Below are 18556 nucleotides of genomic sequence, written 5' to 3' on the forward strand. Positions count from 1 at the left end.
TCACGCTCATATTTTAATACCGTACAGAATTCTGCAGTTTCCTCAGAGTTTTCTGTCATTATTTTGCAGCTAGCTGGAGCGCTGTAAATATAAGCAAATCCGCGAGGCGCTGCGCTGCAGCGCGCTGCCGACATCTGAACCCCGGCTCCCCTTCGCGAGCAGAAACGGCACAACACCACCCGCTGTTAAGCTGCTGTAGTGGATACAGCGTTTATAAATAAATTAACAAACAAAAAAATTAGGGTATTCAATCTGTAATTTCAGTTCGTTTTATTTTTTTCTTTTAATTACCGTTTTTATTAGTTTCAGTTAAGGGGAACTTTCACTTTCAGTTTTCGTTATTTCGTTTGTTTTCGTTAACAGTAATACTTTGTTATATGGTGATTATCAGGCCGTAGCTTTATATAAAATAAAAATAGTATTAAAAAACAGATGACTATTTCCTGGAGCCTGGACTGACCCGAGATTTTCCACTTTCCTCGGGCCGGGTCTCGTCCGGGCTGAGAAATAAAAATCAAACTATCCTGCTATTTAAAAAAATGGAAAATTTAATAACAATAATAATATAGTTCTGCATACTAGAGTTTAGATTGTCTGCCTGAACCCGAGCGTGAACGCGAGACTGAACCTGAGCATGAACGCAAGACTGAACGCGAGCTCATCCGCGCGTTTAAAGCTCTGCAGCATTTAATATAAACAGATTAATAAATATAAAATAGGAAAATAACTAACTAAACTTAGCTCAAAATTGTAAAATAAATATAATCTAACGAATTCTAAAATAACGAAAAATAAATAGTGTACACACAGGTACAAAGCTAAAAAATATACATAAAAAAATAAATCATCCGCGCGTTTAAAGCTCCGCAGCATTTAATAAAAACAGATTAATAAATATAAAATAGGAAAATAACTAACTAAACTTAGCTCAAAATGGTAAAATAAATTTAATCTAACGAATTCTTAAATAACAAAAAAGAAATAGTCTACACACATGTACAAAAATAAAATAATATACATTAAAAAAATCATCTGCGCGTTTAAAGCATTTAATAAAAACAGAAAAATAGATATGAAATAGCTCAAAATGCTAAAGGAAATATAAACTAACGAATTCTAAAATATCAAAACACACAGGTACAAAAATAAAATAATATAAATCCACCCCCCCCCCCCCCCTTCGCGCTGGTAATACCGTATACCGCCATATAATCTGACGACGGTATGAAAAACTTCAATACCGCCCAACCCTAAGTGTGTCTGCAAAGCAAATGTAAAAAAATGCTAATCATTTGAGTCAATCAATTAATTACATTTAGCTAATAACTGGACCAGTTAATCTAGACACCCAAGCTTAATTACTGCAGCCATATTGAATTTAAACATTTCTTAGAAATAACTTTTTCAACATTTTCAGCAATGTTTCAGCAAAGTGTGCATGAACACATCAATCACATTTTACATCATTTACACCATTTACACACAACCATTCACACTCAGCACTAGGCGAAAGTGGGCAAAATGGTCTTAACAATGCGCACACTATGCTGCACATATCGGTCTGGAGACGAATCAAAAGACATTTCTAAAACTCTGTGAATCCAAAGAAGCCCACTGAGAGCCATTATCTCCAAACAGAGAAGATTTAAAAGTTTTTTTTAAAGTAGTTATTTCTAAAAAAGCTCCCAGTTTACTAGAAATCCTCTGAAAGCACAGTGGCAGCACATCCAGATTTTTTTCTTCAAAGACAAAGAAGAAGAACCCAGAATAAATGTCTAAGTACAGTGAATGCAGAGCTTGTTCACCTCAGGTAAGGACAGCTTTCTTGATTCCACTACAATTCCATTAGAATAAACCTAAGCAATGGCTAAAATGACTACCATCCAAGAGAAACATACTGTATAAACTTATCTCATAATGGGCATTATTGACTTTTAGAATAATGTTTTGGGGGTTGATACATTGAAAGTAAAACAATGTGTCTGCCCAGGTCTTGTAACATCTAGACCAGGGGTCGGCAATAAGCAGCAATCTGCCCTCTGAGGCTGTTTAAACTAAAGTGAACAATAATGAGCAAAATAAAATAAAATGCTTCTCTAGCGAGCTTTTGTTTACATTCTTTTTGATTAACTGTTCTGCAATTGGGTTCCACAACCCTCTGGGCTGGAGAGCTACTAATCTGTAGCACTCCATCCCATTACACTTCATTTTTCAAAACATTTTTTTTTTGTGTCCAGCCAGGTAAGGGGTTTCTTTTTTTTGAAGCTAGTTATTGGTCGAGGTAAAGGTGGCGTAGGGTCAAAGTCTCCTAGAACTTACTTACTGCTGCAGCTTTCATTTTTAGACAAACCCTGCTGATTGATATGCTGTGGCAGGATCTTTAATATCACTTTTTCCATGCTTAAAAAGCTCATCAGTAATCTGTCCTAATGTGCAGCACAATTAGAATGTAGTGCAAAAAAAGTGATGATTATTGCCCCTATTTAAAATCTCTGCACTATTGTATTTGCTGAAAAAATATGGTACAGCAGTATGTAAATTGATCATACAGTTCAAGCGAGGTCTGATTTAACGTAAAAGATGGACGGGACATTCAGTTTTAAAACTTATTTAGGCATGTATTATACCAGGAGCATGTCATGTCACTGTGTTCTGATTGGCCGAGTTCAGGTTGTTCTGACTCTTCTCCAGGTGGAGGAAATTCCTTGCCCAGTTCTGTGCCCAGTCAAAATTGACGTTGTGGTCACATGCACAATGCTTTTTATTATTGCCCAAATAATAATAATTTACTATTGCAATAAGATACAACTTTATTAATTTTATTATTTATTTATTAATATAGTGTAACAGATTTTTAACAATATTCTTTTCTTAAATTATTTTTTATTGTCAATGTAAAAGTTGAGTCTGTGTGCTGCTGTGTGTCCTTGTGTGTATGGGTACGATAAGATGGGTGGCACCTGCGATGCCAAGATAGCAAAGAACGTCTGACTACTGGCTGTTGTCAGGGTTCAAATCAGTTAGTGGTGCCCCTGTGTTTTCTGCTGCCAATATAAGAATACGCCAGAGTTTTACCTGAAGACACCTCACTTCCAGTTACCACGCCCGTCAGTGTCGATATATTAATTAGGGCCTGTGAAAATTGAAATAACGCACGCGCAAGGCATGAAAATAGACTGTTGATGGGGTGTAAGATAGCCTGCTGAAATAAATACAACATATGAATAGTGCCAGTTTATTGTCAAAATTGTCCAGAATGGGCAAAAAAAAAATCCAAAAAGTGTTTTTTTTTCCTTTACATTTTGTAACCCCTTTAATCAATAATTAAATATATTCCTGATAAGAATCATAATAATTATGAATCATATTTTTTCTGCAAAGGTTTTTAATTTGTGGTGCTGTAATATAACGTAGGGGAGAGCGGGGTAATGTGAGACATTGGGTAATGTGAGACACCCCTTGTATCTTGGCAACTGAACACAATTGTAGTCATGTGACCATTATGTTGTCAAGTCCCTCCCATTTCCCACTACTAGGAAGAGGAAGTTGTTGCTGGTGCTGTTAAGTTTTTTTTTTTTTTTTTCACAAAAAGGTGTTTTCTGCATGTAAAAGTAAATTTTCTTGCTTTGAACCTAATCAATTATTCTATCAAAGTAAATTGATTCAGGTAGAAAAACTTATATCATACATGCTTATGAACTTTCAACATATCAAACCATGTGATTGATGCTAGTTGAAGATTAGCCTGATTTGCTAGAGATTATGTTTTTTTTCTGAAATGGTAGCTGTGAGGTTAAGTGAGAAAAATGCTGTGGGGTAAAGTGAAACACCGTCCCAGCCAATTGGACTGAGAAACATTGTGTAGGTAGGCTAGAGTGTGATTACATAGATAAGAGATTACATGACTATATGATTCTGAAGGTTAACTTTCCAAAAGAAAAATCTATACTAATGAATACTGTACTTTTTAGGAAAAAAATGGTTTGGCAGATTCCTAGCATGTCAACATCTCTCTGTATGAACTTCTGAGGCAACATCCCTGCGAAGGGCGTCTTTAATAGACACGCATTCCCTCCACACATGATTTACAATATGGATGAAACAGGTGTCTTTACAGTTCAAAAACCACAGCAGGTGTGCTATACATGATACCTTAGAGCAACAGACTAATAGTGGGTTGTGATAATGACCAGTGAAACTTTGAACTGCAAAATATTAATGGACTGAATCTCCATGATTCTAACACTAGTCCGATATTAGTTATGGAATGTGTGGTTGTACAACATGTAATGTTAATGGTAGTTTGAAAATGGAAAACATAAGTGGAACAGCACACCCCCAACTGGTTCACTTTACCCTCTTAATTTCTGTGGTCTGTCTTAGTTTACCCCTGAGTTGGGATAAAGTGAGACACAAGACCACTTTTTTAAAAACAAACATATTTTCATTGCCCTTTGTCTTGAAGACATTCTGATAACTGTAATAGCTAGGAAACATCCTGAATTAAATGGAAAAAAATAAATTTTACTGATATATCATTGTAGCTCAGCTAGCAAGGGGCAAATGTAAAAAATGGCTCACATTACCCCGCTCTCCCTACTATGCTATTGTTGCCAAGCAACCATGCACCACTGAAAGAGACCAGTAATTCTATAGTATATTGCAGCCAGTGAAGTGGCTTTTGTTTGCTTCCATAGGACATAGCGAAAGTCATGGGACACAATATTAGCTCTTGATTCAGTATATGACTTACAAACTGGCTGCTACATACTATAGAATTCCTGTTCTCCTTCAGGGGTCAATCGTTGCTTGGCAACAACAGCATATAGCACAGTATATCACTAAATGCCTATATACTTTTGCAGAAAAAGTCATGATATTTAATTATTATGAATGCATTCTTACTAAAATTCTTTAATTATTTGTTAAAGGATTGTTTCATTTATTTAATATTTGATATTTATTTATGATTTATAAGGAGTGCCCACCGAAGGGAAGAAGAAGGTGGATTTACTGGGCCAGTGAGTTATTTACAATTTAGAATTAATTTTTATTTTCTAGTTTTTGGTGATTTATTGATTATTGGATAAATGGTAAAGCAAAAAAAAAGAGCTAAGTAAAATTGTGTGTAAAATTATATAGTTTAATAACTAAAAAAAGTATAAATAAGTAAAACGAGCATTATAAAAAGTCTATTATTAAGACAATTATTAAATGAATTTCTCTGCATGTCCAGTTTATCCAAATCATTGTTTGTAAGCATGACAAACCTTGTCTCATTGGAAGTATCAGGCTGATTATTAATAGCTATATTCTTGTCAACAAAATAAAATACTGAAATTGTATTGTATTAATTTTAATTATACTAATGTTTAAATCTGTTATACTTACACTAAACTGTATTTTGTTGCAGTAGTATATATACCTCCTATTGAAGATCCACATAAAAAGCATTGTGAGTGTGACCACAACGCCACTGACTTAACTATCTGTGCACGGAACAGAGAACGGAAAAATTCCGGAATGTCCTCCTGGAGAGGTCTCAGCCAATCAGAGCGCAGAGTGACTGATGATGTCACCAGTCAGAAAGTCTATAAATAGGCCCTCTAGCCAGTCGTGCCTCACTTTTAAGAGGAGCACCACAAGAGAACACAGCACAAGTAAGTAATTTCAGATAAAGCATATGGATCCTAAAGAGCCCAAGAATGGCCCAGTTGTGAAACCCACAGAACGTGGGCCAACTGATGACCCTCCAGCTTACGAGGACACACTTTCAGGAGAAGTTGCTCAAACTTCACTTACTTTACCAGAAGTGAATGCCATAGAACAAGTGGCAACTAATGACAGCCCCCCAATGCTGTGGAGAATTCCACCTGAGCCATATAGTGAACCGCCAAATTACAGCGAGATATATTCAAGGGAAGTTGACCCAACATCACTTGACCTTCCAGATTTTGCGGCCAACCCCCTGTTAAGGTGTTGCTCTATTTTATAAACTTATCCAGAGGACACCATCTCCAGGATGCCCCCCCTACGTAAGAGCTCCCCCTCCAATTACTGAGCGCTTCTATAAAAAAAATAAAAATAAAAAAAAGTAGGGGGGGGGGGGGGTGTGGGCTCTGCGTGCCTCTCCTCCTCTCTCCAGCCACCCCCCCTTTCTCTCCCTCTGTCTGCTGCTTCCTCCCTCTGTCTGCTTGCGGCCGAGGCGATGACGTCATCGCCTCGGCAACACATGGCGATGACGTCATCGCCTCGGCCGCACGCAGACAGGGAGAGTGGGAGCAGATAGATTTACAGTTTTCTTTTACCCTGAATGTCCACCATTAAATTCCTTTTACATAAAATATATATATATATATATATATATATATATATATATATATATATATATATATATATATATTTGTTAAAGTTAATAAAGTATCTCTAGAATGTAAAAATAATTTTATGTGTTGTTGTAAAGGCATTTCCGACTGAGTTGTGAACAAAGCAACGTAAGGCGAGGTGGCCGAGTGGTTAAGGCGATAGACTAGAAATCTATTGTGCTCTGCGTGCGTGGGATCGAATCCCACCCTCGTCGCATGCTTTGTTTAAAACTCAGATGGAAATGCCATTACAACAAAGTTGGTTTTCTTTACAGTAAAGAACAAGGCTTTATTAAAGCATTTCAAAACATTCCGGTCCTAGAAATGGAACTGTATAAAGCAAAACAAGGGAAGTGGTCTGTGTATGGCTCCATAGCTTAGTGGTTAGAGCGCTGGTCTTGCAAACCAGAGGTCGCGAGTTCGATTCTCGCTGGAGCCTTGGGATTCACCTTCTCCTTTCCATTGTTTCTAATGTCAGAATAACAGGTAAATATAAATAGTACTGAACAAATTATAGAAACTATACCACAGTTAGCGAGCTCGAAGGAAAGCTGCACTGGCTGTGTAACCTTCAAAAAGCGTTAGCTGGCTGGTTCGGTAACGTGTTAACGGGTCTTGTTCTTTACTGTAAAGAAAATCAAAAATCAACATTGTGTAAAATCATTTCAGACTGAATTTTAAACAAAGCAACACTAGGCGAGGTGGCCGAGTGGTTAAGGCGATGGACTACTAATCCATTGTGCTCTGCATGCGTGGGTTCGAATCCCACCCTCGTCGAATGCTTTGTTTAAAACTCAGTCAGAAATGCAGTTTCATGCTGTTCTTCACTGTAAAGAAAATCAACGTTCTGTAAAGCCATTTCCGACTGGGTTGTAAACAAGTTGACGCAAGGCGAGGTGGCCGAGTGGTTAAGGCGATAGACTTGAAATCTGTTGTGCTCTGCATGCGTGGGTTCGAATCCCACCCTCGTCGAATGCTTTGTTTAAAACTCAGATGGAAATGCCATTACAACAAAGTTGGTTTTCTTTACAGTAAAGAACAAGGCTTTATTAAAGCATTTCAAAACATTCCGGTCCTAGAAATGGAACTGTATAAAGCAAAACAAGGGAAGTGGTCTGTGTATGGCTCCATAGCTTAGTGGTTAGAGCGCTGGTCTTGTAAACCAGAGGTCGCGAGTTCGATTCTCGCTGGAGCCTTGGGATTCACCTTCTCCTTTCCATTGTTTCTAATGTCAGAATAACAGGTAAATATAAATAGTACTGAACAAATTATAGAAACTATACCACAGTTAGCGAGCTCGAAGGAAAGCTGCACTGGCTGTGTAACCTTTAAAAAGCGTTAGCTGGCTGGTTCGGTAACGTGTTAACGGGTCTTGTTCTTTACTGTAAAGAAAATCAAAAATCAACATTGTGTAAAATCATTTCAGACTGAATTTTAAACAAAGCAACACTAGGCGAGGTGGCCGAGTGGTTAAGGCGATGGACTACTAATCCATTGTGCTCTGCATGCGTGGGTTCGAATCCCACCCTCGTCGAATGCTTTGTTTAAAACTCAGTCAGAAATGCAGTTTCATGCTGTTCTTCACTGTAAAGAAAATCAACGTTCTGTAAAGCCATTTCCGACTGGGTTGTAAACAAGTTGACGCAAGGCGAGGTGGCCGAGTGGTTAAGGCGATAGACTTGAAATCTGTTGTGCTCTGCATGCGTGGGTTCGAATCCCACCCTCGTCGAATGCTTTGTTTAAAACTCAGATGGAAATGCCATTACAACAAAGTTGGTTTTCTTTACAGTAAAGAACAAGGCTTTATTAAAGCATTTCAAAACATTCCGGTCCTAGAAATGGAACTGTATAAAGCAAAACAAGGGAAGTGGTCTGTGTATGGCTCCATAGCTTAGTGGTTAGAGCGCTGGTCTTGTAAACCAGAGGTCGCGAGTTCGATTCTCGCTGGAGCCTTGGGATTCACCTTCTCCTTTCCATTGTTTCTAATGTCAGAATAACAGGTAAATATAAATAGTACTGAACAAATTATAGAAACTATACCACAGTTAGCGAGCTCGAAGGAAAGCTGCACCGGCTGTGTAACCTTTAAAAAGCGTTAGCTGGCTGGTTCGGTAACGTGTTAACGGGTCTTGTTCTTTACTGTAAAGAAAATCAAAAATCAACATTGTGTAAAATCATTTCAGACTGAATTTTAAACAAAGCAACACTAGGCGAGGTGGCCGAGTGGTTAAGGCGATGGACTACTAATCCATTGTGCTCTGCATGCGTGGGTTCGAATCCCACCCTCGTCGTTTGTTTAAAACTCAGTCAGAAATGCAGTTTCATGCTGTTCTTCACTGTAAAGAAAATCAACGTTCTGTAAAGGCATTTCCGACTGGGTTGTAAACAAATTGACGCAAGGCGGGGTGGCCGAGTGGTTAAGGCGATAGACTTGAAATCTGTTGTGCTCTGCATGCGTGGGTTCGAATCCCACCCTCGTCGAATGCTTTGTTTAAAACTCAGATGGAAATGCCATTACAACAAAGTTGATTTTCTTTACAGTAAAGAACAAGGCTTTATTAAAGCATTTCAAAACATTCCGGTCCTAGAAATGGAACTGTATAAAGCAAAACAAGGGAAGTGGTCTGTGTATGGCTCCATAGCTTAGTGGTTAGAGCGCTGGTCTTGTAAACCAGAGGTCGCGAGTTCGATTCTCGCTGGAGCCTTGGGATTCACCTTCTCCTTTCCATTGTTTCTAATGTCAGAATAACAGGTAAATATAAATAGTACTGAACAAATTATAGAAACTATACCACAGTTAGCGAGCTCGAAGGAAAGCTGCACCGGCTGTGTAACCTTTAAAAAGCGTTAGCTGGCTGGTTCGGTAACGTGTTAACGGGTCTTGTTCTTTACTGTAAAGAAAATCAAAAATCAACATTGTGTAAAATCATTTCAGACTGAATTTTAAACAAAGCAACACTAGGCGAGGTGGCCGAGTGGTTAAGGCGATGGACTACTAATCCATTGTGCTCTGCATGCGTGGGTTCGAATCCCACCCTCGTCGAATGCTTTGTTTAAAACTCAGTCAGAAATGCAGTTTCATGCTGTTCTTCACTGTAAAGAAAATCAACGTTCTGTAAAGGCATTTCCGACTGGGTTGTAAACAAATTGACGCAAGGCGGGGTGGCCGAGTGGTTAAGGCGATAGACTTGAAATCTGTTGTGCTCTGCATGCGTGGGTTCGAATCCCACCCTCGTCGAATGCTTTGTTTAAAACTCAGATGGAAATGCCATTACAACAAAGTTGGTTTTCTTTACAGTAAAGAACAAGGCTTTATTAAAGCATTTCAAAACATTCCGGTCCTAGAAATGGAACTGTATAAAGCAAAACAAGGGAAGTGGTCTGTGTATGGCTCCATAGCTTAGTGGTTAGAGCGCTGGTCTTGTAAACCAGAGGTCGCGAGTTCGATTCTCGCTGGAGCCTTGGGATTCACCTTCTCCTTTCCATTGTTTCTAATGTCAGAATAACAGGTAAATATAAATAGTACTGAACAAATTATAGAAACTATACCACAGTTAGCGAGCTCGAAGGAAAGCTGCACCGGCTGTGTAACCTTTAAAAAGCGTTAGCTGGCTGGTTCGGTAACGTGTTAACGGGTCTTGTTCTTTACTGTAAAGAAAATCAAAAATCAACATTGTGTAAAATCATTTCAGACTGAATTTTAAACAAAGCAACACTAGGCGAGGTGACCGAGTGGTTAAGGTGATGGACTACTAATCCATTGTGCTCTGCATGCGTGGGTTCGAATCCCACCCTCGTCGAATGCTTTGTTTAAAACTCAGTCAGAAATGCAGTTTCATGCTGTTCTTCACTGTAAAGAAAATCAACGTTCTGTAAAGGCATTTCCGACTGGGTTGTAAACAAACTGAAGCAAGGCGAGGTGGCCGAGTGGTTAAGGCGATAGACTTGAAATCTATTGTGCTCTGCATGCGTGGGTTCGAATCCCACCCTCGTCGAATGCTTTGTTTAAAACTCAGATGGAAATGCCATTACAACAAAGTTGGTTTTCTTTACAGTAAAGAACAAGGCTTTATTAAAGCATTTCAAAACATTCCGGTCCTAGAAATGGAACTGTATAAAGCAAAACAAGGGAAGTGGTCTGTGTATGGCTCCATAGCTTAGTGGTTAGAGCGCTGGTCTTGTAAACCAGAGGTCGCGAGTTCGATTCTCGCTGGAGCCTTGGGATTCACCTTCTCCTTTCCATTGTTTCTAATGTCAGAATAACAGGTAAATATAAATAGTACTGAACAAATTATAGAAACTATACCACAGTTAGCGAGCTCGAAGGAAAGCTGCACCGGCTGTGTAACCTTTAAAAAGCGTTAGCTGGCTGGTTCGGTAACGTGTTAACGGGTCTTGTTCTTTACTGTAAAGAAAATCAAAAATCAACATTGTGTAAAATCATTTCAGACTGAATTTTAAACAAAGCAACACTAGGCGAGGTGGCCGAGTGGTTAAGGCGATGGACTACTAATCCATTGTGCTCTGCATGCGTGGGTTCGAATCCCACCCTCGTCGAATGCTTTGTTTAAAACTCAGTCAGAAATGCAGTTTCATGCTGTTCTTCACTGTAAAGAAAATCAACGTTCTGTAAAGGCATTTCCGACTGGGTTGTAAACAAATTGACGCAAGGCGGGGTGGCCGAGTGGTTAAGGCGATAGACTTGAAATCTGTTGTGCTCTGCATGCGTGGGTTCGAATCCCACCCTCGTCGAATGCTTTGTTTAAAACTCAGATGGAAATGCCATTACAACAAAGTTGGTTTTCTTTACAGTAAAGAACAAGGCTTTATTAAAGCATTTCAAAACATTCCGGTCCTAGAAATGGAACTGTATAAAGCAAAACAAGGGAAGTGGTCTGTGTATGGCTCCATAGCTTAGTGGTTAGAGCGCTGGTCTTGTAAACCAGAGGTCGCGAGTTCGATTCTCGCTGGAGCCTTGGGATTCACCTTCTCCTTTCCATTGTTTCTAATGTCAGAATAACAGGTAAATATAAATAGTACTGAACAAATTATAGAAACTATACCACAGTTAGCGAGCTCGAAGGAAAGCTGCACCGGCTGTGTAACCTTTAAAAAGCGTTAGCTGGCTGGTTCGGTAACGTGTTAACGGGTCTTGTTCTTTACTGTAAAGAAAATCAAAAATCAACATTGTGTAAAATCATTTCAGACTGAATTTTAAACAAAGCAACACTAGGCGAGGTGACCGAGTGGTTAAGGTGATGGACTACTAATCCATTGTGCTCTGCATGCGTGGGTTCGAATCCCACCCTCGTCGAATGCTTTGTTTAAAACTCAGTCAGAAATGCAGTTTCATGCTGTTCTTCACTGTAAAGAAAATCAACGTTCTGTAAAGGCATTTCCGACTGGGTTGTAAACAAACTGAAGCAAGGCGAGGTGGCCGAGTGGTTAAGGCGATAGACTTGAAATCTATTGTGCTCTGCATGCGTGGGTTCGAATCCCACCCTCGTCGAATGCTTTGTTTAAAACTCAGATGGAAATGCCATTACAACAAAGTTGGTTTTCTTTACAGTAAAGAACAAGGCTTTATTAAAGCATTTCAAAACATTCCGGTCCTAGAAATGGAACTGTATAAAGCAAAACAAGGGAAGTGGTCTGTGTATGGCTCCATAGCTTAGTGGTTAGAGCGCTGGTCTTGTAAACCAGAGGTCGCGAGTTCGATTCTCGCTGGAGCCTTGGGATTCACCTTCTCCTTTCCATTGTTTCTAATGTCAGAATAACAGGTAAATATAAATAGTACTGAACAAATTATAGAAACTATACCACAGTTAGCGAGCTCGAAGGAAAGCTGCACCGGCTGTGTAACCTTTAAAAAGCGTTAGCTGGCTGGTTCGGTAACGTGTTAACGGGTCTTGTTCTTTACTGTAAAGAAAATCAAAAATCAACATTGTGTAAAATCATTTCAGACTGAATTTTAAACAAAGCAACACTAGGCGAGGTGGCCGAGTGGTTAAGGCGATGGACTACTAATCCATTGTGCTCTGCATGCGTGGGTTCGAATCCCACCCTCGTCGAATGCTTTGTTTAAAACTCAGATGGAAATGCCATTACAACAAAGTTGGTTTTCTTTACAGTAAAGAACAAGGCTTTATTAAAGCATTTCACAACATTCCAGTCCCAGAAATGGAACTGTATATTAATTTGAAAAACAAAAAGAGGAGTAAGGAGTGTGTTTGTGTAGTGTAGGGCATTTGTGTGTGGAGTAGAGATTGTGTGTGTGTGGTGTAGAGTGGAGTGGGGCTTATTTAAGGTTAATCATGTTGAGTTGTGGTTAATCAAATGATTCAAGCCAATTATCAATTATTATTGATTATGTGGTAAATGCTTTAAAAAAATATTGATACGCAGTTACAACACAACAATGGAAAAGGCCACAGTGATATCTGTTGTTTGCTTAGTAATTTAATTCAACGTAGTCATTTAATTTATAGTAAAGAGTTACACATACTTACACATAAATGAATATGACAGGTTTAATGCTGATTGATGGAAAACACAAATAAAGATTAGTATCTAGAAAGGTTTGACAGTATGAATGAGTGTTAACGAGTTGTTACATAATTAATAACTGCTTAATAAAGGGGTTTAAAGCATTTGCAACCTAATTATTAACTATTAGTAAACACCTTTTCTAAACCATTCATAAACCTTTATAAAGGTAGTCTTATTTTTAAGTGGTACCGAAATAATTATGTAAAATAACATTTAAAGTGTCAGTCTGTATTATTTTGTTTCTAACTGAAAAGAGGAGGAATTCTGAGTGGAGAAGGGAGTAAATATTGTGTTTAATTGGTACCAGTGTGCTGGAACGACCATTCCTGTTAAGCCATATATATTCGTTCTAAAAACTGTCAGGAGTTCTTCTGGCCACGTCATGCGCCTTTACATACTTAGGTCACATGTTCATGTTCTGGCTCGGTTTTACGGCTGGTGGAGCAATGGGGACTTCAGAAGAACCTCAGAGCTCAGTAGCTTATTCACTCATAGTAAAACCAAGGTAAGTAGTTGAAGTGAAGTGTCTGTCTGAGTGCGCTCTCTCTCTCTCTCTCTCTCTGACTGAACATAATCTGGAATTGGATTCATCTGCTCCGAAAGGAGACCGCATCACACCCGCCTAGTTTAAAATGAGTCTTCCGCATGCTCTGTGCAGTTACCCATTCTTACCAGAGAGGGCCCTAAATCCCAAAACTTGCAGACATCAGCTTTAAAATAAAAAATGCAAAAATCAACCACAATACTAAAGTACAGCATCCAAACTCATTTTGTAGGTCTATTTATATTCTATATCAATGTATTTCCTGCACAGGACATTTTAAAATAAGATTTAAAAAAGATGCCCCACCCTCTTGTCATAATGGAAAATAACGTGGAAGCAGGATTACAAGACTTGTAGGACTGTGGTGTGGAGTTCCGATCTGGTATCATTAAACACACATCCTCTCCAGCTGTATACCCCCCCCCCCCCACACACACACATATGTGAAAGACTACATGAGTCCTGTGGGAATTGATTTCTATGGGGGGTTGGGGACTATGGCAGGAAGACACACATACACACACACACACACACACACAGATACACAGGCAGGATCTCATTAGGTAACACAGGTGAGGTCGGAGGACAAGCTGGACTTCGTTACAGCCTATTTAGTCCCAGAAAAGTGATTGGCCCCTTCCTCCGCCGTTTCCATGACAACGCCATGCTTTCTCCACAGAAGCTCAGAAAAAGCGAACATTTTCATATAGTCTCTCTGTCTCTCCCTCTCTCCCTCAGCCTCATCTACTTTAATGTGTTTATCAGCAGCCTCCTGTTAGTCACGCTTCCGCTCTTTGTTTATTCCTATAACTCTTTCTTTTTCTGACACACGTTTCTATTCACACTCAGCAACTGCTCATCTGCGCATGCACAGCCTCTTTCAACAAGCTACTGCTGAATCCTGCAGAAATACAGCTGTTCAATCAAAATTATAAAGCATATTTGTAGTAAAAATAAAGCAGACGTAACTCTCAGCTTGTCCAGAAATGCATGTGTAAAGCATGTCCTGTAGGGGTGATGAAAAGCAAAAAAAAACCCACACTCTGTGATTAAAGGGGGAGCCCAGGAGCAACAAAAATAAAATTATTGCTTAATAAAACACAGCTTTAAGTGTGGAAAGTCATTTTATTAAAATATTTAGGATGATCATACACACATTGAAATCGGTCTAAAACTAATCTTTTATTTGCTACTTATTTTTGCTTTGTGTTATTTCCATCTAAAGGACATAAAATTTTGATGCTTAACTCTCCTGTAATACAGGGAATAATGTGTTTTGTGTTTGAGAATCGCGTACTGTCATATTATTCACCTACAGCTCTGGAAAAAATTAAGAGACCACTTCAGTTTCTGAATCAGTTTCTCTGATTTTGCTATTTATAGGTATATGTTTGAGTAGAATGAACAATGTTGTTTTATTCTATAAACTACGAACACAATTTTACCCAAATAAAAATATTGTCATTTAGAGCATTTATTTGCAGAAAATAAATGCTCTAAAATAATGAAAAGTTGCAAAGCTTTCAGACCTCAAATAATGCAAACAAAACAAGTTTGTATTCATAAAGTTCAGAGTTCAGAAATCAGTGTGGAATAAGCCTGGTTTTTAATCACAGTTTTCATGCATCTTGGCATGTTCTCCTCCACCAGTCTTGCACACTGCTTTTGGATAACTTTATGCCACTCCTGCTGCAAAAATGTAAGCAGTTCAGCTTGGTTTGATGGTTGTGAGCCTTCATTTTCTTCTTGATTATATTCCAGAGGTTTTGATTTTGGTAAAATCAAAGAAACTCATCATTTTGAAGTGATCAATTTTTTTTCCAGAGCGAGCTGTATGTCTTTTACATTCAGATGTCTGTTTTGTATCTTTCAGCTTGTCCAGAAATGCATGTGTAAAGCACGTGTAAAATAAAAAAAAGATTTTATTTTAATGTTACAATGTTCTGATCACCATACACACATTGAGATGCGTCTAAATCTAATATTTTAATTGCTACCTAAAATTGCTTTGTGCTTTTTCACCTAAAATACATAATATTGATTTAAAAACTGATTTAACCTTAACAGAAACAAATTAGATGAGTATGTTGATCTTGTAAGTGTGACTCAGCCACACTGACCGGTAGGATGTGCACGCAGGGTCCATGCTCACATGGACAATTCTAGTCAGATGTCGTTGGTCACGATCATTACCAGCCACAATGAACAGCTAATTATCAACAATAGGTAACTTACAGTATGTTGTCTTGCCATGAGCACACTGGCCACTGCTTATTCACCTCACATACATGATAACACCTTACTACTTTTACTTTTACAGGTGGGGTAATCCTAAACCGCCACCCAATGTAAGACTTCACTTCATGACCAATTTGCATATTGATATCCCATGACCTCATGGCATGTAAGTACTGTATGTAATAAAAGTATGTAAGTTTTATGATTCATACCCCCATTTCCATCACAGCTTTATAGAAATCAATAATATGATTTAAGCCTAATTAATAAACAAGTATGTGTATAAAACTGATACTTATACAACAAAAATAACAAATCCTGGACAGTGACGCATTTGCACGTCTAGCCGGCTGTTGAACACTGTGTAGGAGATGGTGTGAGTTGGATTCTTCAGAGGAGTGCTTCTCAAACATTTTAGACCACCTACCACCTGCTGTTGCTATTGGCAAATTATTGATTATTGTTTCTGGTCAATTCAGTGTGCCTACTGAGATTTTCTTTAGAAGCTTGCGACAGAGAAAAACAACAAAATAACAGGACTGTCATGTTCTCGTCCTGTTCCCTGTCTTTCCTGTTCTGTCTCTGTGTTTTTTCCGGTCCTTCCCCCACATGCTCCTTAGCACATGGTCCTATTTTGTTTACATCTTGTCTCCTCTTGTGTCTCCACCTCCAGGTTCCCCCACATTTGGGGGAACATTTTTGTCATTTGTAACACACAGAAGAACTGACAGGGGAACACAGAAACAAAAGAGCTATATATACTTGGAAGAGAACATGAAACACCTGGGGACAGGTAACAAGGGGGTGGGGCTACAAATTACATTCGTGGAAAACCTGAAGTCCGAGACACGGGAGGAGACAAGATGTAAACACAACAGGGCCATGTGTTGAGGAGTACAGGGAGGAAGGACCAGGAAAAAACACAAAGACAGAATAGGAAAGAGAAAAAGAAAAAGAAAAATACACTTAACTGTACTTAAAACATATTGAAAAATGTCTGAGTATGCTGTTAACAGATTTATGTACTTACTTAAAATATATTAAAAGTATATTTATATTATGCTTTTATCAAATGTTTGAAAATAAAAAAAAACTTTGATCTTACTTTTTAAAAAGTATAATTCTAGTGTATTTAAAACAAATAGACTACTATGAAGTACACTTTTAGTTCAAGGTAACTCAATATACTTCTCAACTCAAAATACTTATTTACAAATATACTTTTGTATATTTTTAGCAAAGCGTGTTAAAAACAACTGTTACAGTAGTTCACTTAAAGTACAATGTTTTATGTAACTTTTTAGAAAGTAAATTAAATGACTAAAAAATGTAAAGTACATTTGTAACACACGAACCATTGTAGTACAGTATATTAAAATATATTTTTTATACCCAACAAAAGACAGGAACAAGAAGCATATTTGTACTCTTATGTAAATATATTTAATATCAGTTCTTACACATCAATTTCCCAGTGTAGTGACAAAGTTGTAATACTCATTAAATGTATTATATTTTTACTGTAAGCATACTTAAATTATGGGGTTACATACATTATGTAGTATGTTTGAATGTTATGTAAATATATTCAAAATAGTTCAATTTTAGTACACTTAGCACAATATAGGTAATACTTGTTTACTATTATTATACAATTAAAGTATAATAAGTACAAAAAAGTGTTCCATTTTAGTATTTTTTAAATATACTGATTAATAATGTGGCCACAAGAACACTTTAGTGCACTATAGCATAATAATGCTTAGTATAAGTTAATCTATGCAAACAAAGTTCACTAGGGAATGTAGTAAAATACAGACAGAGTCTACATGGACTCATCCTAAACCCTATAGGTCATTTTTTCAGCTTTATAATACAAAAAACTGTGGAGTTCCTCAGAGTTCTATGTTAAGGCATATGAAATTGATGGTAATAATTAAAGTACTGTAGTTGAGTGCAAGTGTTAAAAAAACTCAAGTGTGGGCTTAGATACAGGGTTAAAAGGTTAAACACTAAACACAAACAAATCTAAAGTTATGAAATTAATAAGGGAACATAGAGTTTAATCCCTAAACATTTTTTTAATGCTCATCTGGCATACCACTTTGGGATGCTTTAAATACCACCACTGGTAGATGGTGTACAACGGTTTGAGAAGCACAGCTATAGAGGATGTACATTTCTCATGGGATAAAAGCTGTTTATTTACTGCAGTTCCGTTTACTCAGTGTTTGCGGTGCGAGTTTTCCCCCGGAGCCTGTAGCCTTTTCACTCACAGCACAGTTTCCAGTAGGGTTATAGTTGGCCATCCCTCTGGAATAGCCATAGAGTTTCTGTGGTCTTCTAAAAGAGAAGCACATGCAGAGTCCACTTTCACTCGCTCGTACACACACACACACACTCGCACACTATCACAAGCATGTGTTTGTTACGTGTTATACATTTATTCTGGTTAGTTTTGGTTTCATACTGCAGTTTACTCTATTTGATACAGGTTGGTTTGTAGAATATCGTCAACTTTTCAGCGAGTTATCTTTCCAGGTGTTGGGCTGAATTCTGTCCCCCTGCCAGAATTCGACGCTATGGGGACTGTTCATGGACGCCATGGGTTTTTTAGTCTTCTGCCTCCTGGCAAATTCTACCACTTGTGATAGATTTATCAAGAGCTTCTTCCCACAGATCATCAGACTGCTCAACTCCCACTAAAACAACTCCAACTAAAACAACTATACTCGACCCACTTTGACAACACAAAACATGCTATATACAGCTCTGGAAAAAAAAAGAGACCACTTCAGTTTCTGGATCAGTTTCTCAGATTTTGCTTTTTATAGCTAAATATTTGAGTAAAATGAACACT

At 38.1% G+C, this 18556-nt stretch overlaps 24 non-coding genes across 24 annotated transcripts; all 24 read left to right on the forward strand.

Moving 5' to 3' along the window:
• The first annotated feature begins 6498 nt into the window (after nucleotides 1-6498).
• On the forward strand, nucleotides 6499-6580 carry trnas-aga (transfer RNA serine (anticodon AGA)). Its single transcript has one exon. It is a non-coding gene; the product is annotated as a tRNA-Ser (tRNA).
• A 151-nt stretch (nucleotides 6581-6731) lies between these two features.
• On the forward strand, nucleotides 6732-6804 carry trnat-ugu (transfer RNA threonine (anticodon UGU)). Its single transcript has one exon. It is a non-coding gene; the product is annotated as a tRNA-Ala (tRNA).
• Nucleotides 6805-7060: 256 nt separating this feature from the next.
• On the forward strand, nucleotides 7061-7142 carry trnas-acu (transfer RNA serine (anticodon ACU)). The gene has a single exon. It is a non-coding gene; the product is annotated as a tRNA-Ser (tRNA).
• A 113-nt stretch (nucleotides 7143-7255) lies between these two features.
• Nucleotides 7256-7337, forward strand: trnas-uga (transfer RNA serine (anticodon UGA)). The gene has a single exon. It is a non-coding gene; the product is annotated as a tRNA-Ser (tRNA).
• Nucleotides 7338-7488: 151 nt separating this feature from the next.
• Nucleotides 7489-7561, forward strand: trnat-ugu (transfer RNA threonine (anticodon UGU)). Its single transcript has one exon. It is a non-coding gene; the product is annotated as a tRNA-Thr (tRNA).
• Nucleotides 7562-7817: 256 nt separating this feature from the next.
• On the forward strand, nucleotides 7818-7899 carry trnas-acu (transfer RNA serine (anticodon ACU)). The gene has a single exon. It is a non-coding gene; the product is annotated as a tRNA-Ser (tRNA).
• Nucleotides 7900-8012: 113 nt separating this feature from the next.
• Nucleotides 8013-8094, forward strand: trnas-uga (transfer RNA serine (anticodon UGA)). Its single transcript has one exon. It is a non-coding gene; the product is annotated as a tRNA-Ser (tRNA).
• A 151-nt stretch (nucleotides 8095-8245) lies between these two features.
• Nucleotides 8246-8318, forward strand: trnat-ugu (transfer RNA threonine (anticodon UGU)). The gene has a single exon. It is a non-coding gene; the product is annotated as a tRNA-Thr (tRNA).
• Nucleotides 8319-8574: 256 nt separating this feature from the next.
• trnas-acu (transfer RNA serine (anticodon ACU)) lies at nucleotides 8575-8656 on the forward strand. The gene has a single exon. It is a non-coding gene; the product is annotated as a tRNA-Ser (tRNA).
• Nucleotides 8657-8764: 108 nt separating this feature from the next.
• trnas-uga (transfer RNA serine (anticodon UGA)) lies at nucleotides 8765-8846 on the forward strand. Its single transcript has one exon. It is a non-coding gene; the product is annotated as a tRNA-Ser (tRNA).
• Nucleotides 8847-8997: 151 nt separating this feature from the next.
• trnat-ugu (transfer RNA threonine (anticodon UGU)) lies at nucleotides 8998-9070 on the forward strand. Its single transcript has one exon. It is a non-coding gene; the product is annotated as a tRNA-Thr (tRNA).
• A 256-nt stretch (nucleotides 9071-9326) lies between these two features.
• Nucleotides 9327-9408, forward strand: trnas-acu (transfer RNA serine (anticodon ACU)). Its single transcript has one exon. It is a non-coding gene; the product is annotated as a tRNA-Ser (tRNA).
• Nucleotides 9409-9521: 113 nt separating this feature from the next.
• Nucleotides 9522-9603, forward strand: trnas-uga (transfer RNA serine (anticodon UGA)). Its single transcript has one exon. It is a non-coding gene; the product is annotated as a tRNA-Ser (tRNA).
• Nucleotides 9604-9754: 151 nt separating this feature from the next.
• trnat-ugu (transfer RNA threonine (anticodon UGU)) lies at nucleotides 9755-9827 on the forward strand. Its single transcript has one exon. It is a non-coding gene; the product is annotated as a tRNA-Thr (tRNA).
• A 256-nt stretch (nucleotides 9828-10083) lies between these two features.
• Nucleotides 10084-10165, forward strand: trnas-acu (transfer RNA serine (anticodon ACU)). The gene has a single exon. It is a non-coding gene; the product is annotated as a tRNA-Ser (tRNA).
• Nucleotides 10166-10278: 113 nt separating this feature from the next.
• On the forward strand, nucleotides 10279-10360 carry trnas-uga (transfer RNA serine (anticodon UGA)). Its single transcript has one exon. It is a non-coding gene; the product is annotated as a tRNA-Ser (tRNA).
• A 151-nt stretch (nucleotides 10361-10511) lies between these two features.
• On the forward strand, nucleotides 10512-10584 carry trnat-ugu (transfer RNA threonine (anticodon UGU)). The gene has a single exon. It is a non-coding gene; the product is annotated as a tRNA-Thr (tRNA).
• A 256-nt stretch (nucleotides 10585-10840) lies between these two features.
• On the forward strand, nucleotides 10841-10922 carry trnas-acu (transfer RNA serine (anticodon ACU)). The gene has a single exon. It is a non-coding gene; the product is annotated as a tRNA-Ser (tRNA).
• A 113-nt stretch (nucleotides 10923-11035) lies between these two features.
• On the forward strand, nucleotides 11036-11117 carry trnas-uga (transfer RNA serine (anticodon UGA)). The gene has a single exon. It is a non-coding gene; the product is annotated as a tRNA-Ser (tRNA).
• A 151-nt stretch (nucleotides 11118-11268) lies between these two features.
• On the forward strand, nucleotides 11269-11341 carry trnat-ugu (transfer RNA threonine (anticodon UGU)). The gene has a single exon. It is a non-coding gene; the product is annotated as a tRNA-Thr (tRNA).
• A 256-nt stretch (nucleotides 11342-11597) lies between these two features.
• Nucleotides 11598-11679, forward strand: trnas-acu (transfer RNA serine (anticodon ACU)). The gene has a single exon. It is a non-coding gene; the product is annotated as a tRNA-Ser (tRNA).
• Nucleotides 11680-11792: 113 nt separating this feature from the next.
• On the forward strand, nucleotides 11793-11874 carry trnas-uga (transfer RNA serine (anticodon UGA)). The gene has a single exon. It is a non-coding gene; the product is annotated as a tRNA-Ser (tRNA).
• Nucleotides 11875-12025: 151 nt separating this feature from the next.
• Nucleotides 12026-12098, forward strand: trnat-ugu (transfer RNA threonine (anticodon UGU)). Its single transcript has one exon. It is a non-coding gene; the product is annotated as a tRNA-Thr (tRNA).
• Nucleotides 12099-12354: 256 nt separating this feature from the next.
• Nucleotides 12355-12436, forward strand: trnas-acu (transfer RNA serine (anticodon ACU)). The gene has a single exon. It is a non-coding gene; the product is annotated as a tRNA-Ser (tRNA).
• Nucleotides 12437-18556: the final 6120 nt, after the last annotated feature.

The sequence above is a fragment of the Astyanax mexicanus genome, chromosome 17, assembly GCF_023375975.1.
Source record: "Astyanax mexicanus isolate ESR-SI-001 chromosome 17, AstMex3_surface, whole genome shotgun sequence".
Classification (NCBI taxonomy): Eukaryota; Metazoa; Chordata; class Actinopteri; order Characiformes; family Acestrorhamphidae; genus Astyanax; species Astyanax mexicanus.